This window comes from Arachis ipaensis, chromosome B03, assembly GCF_000816755.2.
Source record: "Arachis ipaensis cultivar K30076 chromosome B03, Araip1.1, whole genome shotgun sequence".
Classification (NCBI taxonomy): Eukaryota; Viridiplantae; Streptophyta; class Magnoliopsida; order Fabales; family Fabaceae; genus Arachis; species Arachis ipaensis.
In genome coordinates this window covers 133,212,552-133,217,086 of record NC_029787.2, presented here as the reverse complement: position 1 = coordinate 133,217,086, position 4,535 = coordinate 133,212,552, and the positions used below count along the sequence as shown (strand labels likewise).

Here is a 4,535-nt window from a genome sequence, read left to right as displayed (position 1 = left end):
GCCGATGCCTGTTAGCACTGTTTGTGAGACGCCGATGCCTGAACTCTCATCGGTCTCCTAGTGAACGTATAGAGCTTTCTTGATTTTCAGGTGGAGCCAGGTAGTGAGGTGTTCGTGCCTCTCACGTACATCCTCCTGCATCTATTACATCTGCCTACCCATTTGATGGTTGTATATCTTCCTAATGAGCGCATCGTGCTCCTTGTCCCATATAAAGAGAAGCTGCACAAAGAAACTTCAAAACTTGCTAATCAAAATATATCGTATTAAACCAAATAGAAGATATAAACTAGCTAATAAGGTTTGACTATATTAAATTTTTGCCGCCCACTTCTGAAATCATCACTCTCTGGTATTAGAGGAGATTTTCTTGTAGCTCGGTCATGGATGGTTGTACATCAACTTGATGACGTTGGTCATCTCCTAAGTACATGTATTGTTGTTTGGCACAAACTTATAAACAATTCACAAGCAAACCAATAAGGCAATATAAATTAAAACTTCAGAAGCAAATAACCATAATATATAGAGATTTTTTTAGAAATTTTGGAAGAGTTTTGTAACACCCCGTTACCATTTCCATGTCCCATTCTCTCCATAGCCTGAGCAGTCGCAGCAGCGTTCGCTTGCAATTTTGTTAGCTAGGTTAGTCATCGCCGCCATAAACTTAGCATGGTTATCATTCGGCAGGTTACCCTCATTCTCTTCACGAGTACGTAGTCGACCTTGCATGCGAGACGCCATTTGGGTTTTCTGTCCACACCAAACAATCGATATCAAGGTGATCAGTCTCAATATCTTAAGCTTAGTGCTTCAATTATCCCAAAATTACTCACAAACAAGCATGCTATGCATATCAAACAGATTTCCTAAATAGCATGAAGAAAAATCAAACAACCCAGAGTATGCAATGAAGCACAGTCGGTCTATCCCTCAGGCTCACGAGAACGAACCGCTCTGATACCATAAATGTAACACCTCGTTACCCTAAGCCTTACCTCTAGCCGTAAAGCGAAAGATAACAAAGCGTTACGAGAATTCTAAAGCTCGTATAGTAGTAAATATTGAAGCAAATAATAATATTAGAAGCCCATGAAGGAATAAAAGCTCCAAACCGCATAAAGCGGATTTACAAAGCGCGAAACGTTCACACACGATAACTAAAAGCGTGAAGGCACAAGATACAACATGAGATGTAATATAATAATAATCAAGATAGATATATATAAGTAGGATAGTCATAGAGTACCAGCCACAACCCGCGAAATTTAGGCCGACTAATCATATACAAACATAACAGAGTTCTTGAGTAAACAATACATATAACTTATATCTCAAAGTAAGCCTCTATGGGACAGAGTATGCTAACAAGAGTAAGAGAACTACAACATAAAAACCTAAAATAGAAAGATAACGAAAGATCCTCCGCTCTGTCACCATCCGCACAACTCACCGAGATGGGTTGCGACTTGCATCTGAAAAGCAATAACATATGGTATGAGAATCGGAAGTTCTCGGAATGGTAACAGTGCTCAATATATAAGATATAAGGTTCTAGAATGCCAAAGGCAATCCTAAAACTTCACGTCGATACAGATATTCAAGTTTAACAAAATAAATAACACAAACCATAAACCATAAAGAGGGTTATATAATAATAATCTATATAAGTAACTACTAATTCTAAATCTTTGACACACATCAATAACAAATTTTTCTTAATATTTTCTTCTTTCAATCTTTAAATATCTCTCTCTTTCATCTTCCTTATACTTACGTTATTAAGCTGAAGCTAAACTTCATCATTTTTCTCTTTTTTTTCTGCGTGAATAAATTTATATTGATCGAAGAAATAATAATTAGATGCCACTTTTAATTGTGTTTGCAGAATGTAGAGTGCAAAATACACCCACTGCAAGATTCAATTTTGGACAAGGAATATCGATGAGCAGCATGCATGTTAGGAAAAAGGATTATTTGCGATTAAAGGCAATTTATTTTGGAAAAGAAAAATCATTTCTATTTTTAGCAAACAATCGAGTTGACGTTTTGTATTTTGTGCTTTTTTTTGCATAACCATCCAAACATGTCCTTCGGTGCCTTCTACTCCTGCCATTCCAAATTATTATAACGCCTAACCACTAGCTTCTCCCTTTCTCTCTTTCTCATCTCTGGAAATGAATATATAACAAGGACAAAATAACGTTATATATTATTGATGAGCTTGAAGAATATAATAATTTTGAAAAATAATAAAACTCCATCAATAATAACTAGTTATAATATGAATTTCGTATTTTGGATGTGCGAAATTTTTTATTAAATACAATGCACATTGTATTTTGTATTAAATTACACAGTTAGTCTCTATACTTTTGGTGAAATTGTAAATTGGTCCTTACACTTTAAAAGTTTGTAATTGAGTTCCTAAAGATAATTAAAATTTGTAATTTAGTCCCCACCGTTCAAAAAGTGTTTGATTTAACAGAATATTCTCAAAATATTCTCTATTTTGAACATGTGACCTGCACATATTTGCAATAGGGACCAATTTACAATTTTAGTGAAAGTATGAGGACCAACCGTGTAATTTAATCATTTGAAAATGACCAAAAACTCCCTAGACTATCTGAATCCACCCTACCCCTCCCCAACTCTCTCACTCTCACTTTCTCACTTTCCAAAATGGCACCCCAACCCCAACGCTCTCTGTCTCTCACCTCGGCTCACCATCGTCGTGCCTCTCGCTTCCGTCACCACGCCGAATTCACTAATAAATTGAGTTGCTATTTTTGTGTTGATTTGTTGCTATTTTTTCTTAGACATTAAATTGTTCGCTTTGAGCATGCTTGGGATTGGAATTGTTCTCTTTCATTTATCGTCGGTGTTCAGTATTAGGATTGGAAGAGAAGAAAAAGTTGTCGGATGAGAGAGGCGAGATGAAGAAAGGAGGCGAGACCCGACTCGTGAGCACAAATGCGGTGGATCCGGCGTAGCGACGGTGAACCGAGGTGAGAGATAGAGAGCGGTGGTTTTCGGGTGTCGTTTTAGAAAGTGAGAAAGTGAGAGTGAGAGAGTTGGGGAGGGACGGGGTAGGTTCAGATAGTTTAAGGAGTTTTTGGTCACTCCAAATGATTAAATTACACAGTTGGTCCCATACTTTTACTAAAATTACAAATTGGTCCCTGTTGTCAAACATGTGCAGGTCACATGTTCAAAATAAAGAATATTCTGAGAATATTCTGTTAAATCAAACACTTTTTGAACGGCGGGGACTAAATTACAAATTTTAGTTCTCTTTAGGGACCCAATTATAAACTTTTAAAGTGTAAGGACTAATTTGCAATTTCACTGAAAGTGTAGGGACCAACTGTGTAATTTAACCTATTTTTTTCATACATATTAGGAGTGTTCATGGGCCAGATCGAGTTTAAGTAAACTCAGACTCAATCCTAAAAGGGCAACGAGTCTACTTTGATATTCTAAATATTAACCTAAATACTTTTAGATATTAATCTTAGATATTTTTACCACTTAATTTATTTACTTAACTTTTAAACTTCTCCGTCGTAATATCTATTTTTATGAAATAAGATCATAAAAATTCTAATTCTACAAATATATAGCATTATTAATATACAACTATTAAAAAGCAAATTCGCAACAAACAAAGAATATATGGAACAATTTATTTCTTTTAATTGTAACATACAAACACAAATACGATACAAACACAGGTCAACAGTAATCAAATAAAAACAGCAGCTGTTGCTGTTTGAGTAGTTTTGACTTAGCTACAATGATAAAAACAAATTTAAGTAGTGCCCATCATAATAATCCGTAGCAAACAATACAACTTAATTCAAACCCCGCAAATTAAAACTAAGTAAGGTGAATATGTCTTGTTACTAACTATTTGACTGTCATAATTAAAAATGGTGGAGGCATCAGAATGAAGCTAATAGTTAAATTCATGCATGCCCTCCATCCCATTATATATTAGCAGGTTTATATATGTACATGAACTTAAAGAGTAGTTGCAGTTGAAGATTTAATTGTATCTAATATATATATATATATATATGTAAAATAATGCAACCTCACTAGTTTATTTTGATTGAACAAATTCTGTTAATAGCACAGTTAAATAGATTTTGCTATTAGCAGAATAACTACTTCTATTATAACCAACCTTCCAAGATTGGCAAGAGATGGTTACAAGGGTATATTTGTCAATTCAAATAGTGAATCAGCTTTTAGGATCTCAATATAAGGTGTAATATGTCTAAAACGAGTAGAACGATTATATGTTTATTGGATGCATCACATTTATATAAACCATTAAATTTGATTAGATGAAAATCAAAGACTAATATAAAAGAAGAGCATTGATAGACTCTAATAAATACAGAATATCCTAATACATAAATAAATACTTTAAATGACAGTACTTTAATACACAATACTTTAAATAGAATTTTTTATTCTTAAATAATTGAATATAAAACATATAAATAAAAAAATATGAATATTCT

At 34.0% G+C, this 4,535-nt stretch overlaps 1 long non-coding RNA gene across 1 annotated transcript in view; it reads right to left on the bottom strand.

The window, feature by feature from the left end:
* Positions 1,197–4,535, bottom strand: part of LOC110270463 — a 5,488-nt gene continuing 2,149 nt past the window's right edge. The window contains exon 2 of the long non-coding RNA XR_002360027.1: positions 1,197–1,475. This is a non-coding gene — a long non-coding RNA (uncharacterized LOC110270463). The remainder of the gene's footprint in view (positions 1,476–4,535) is intronic.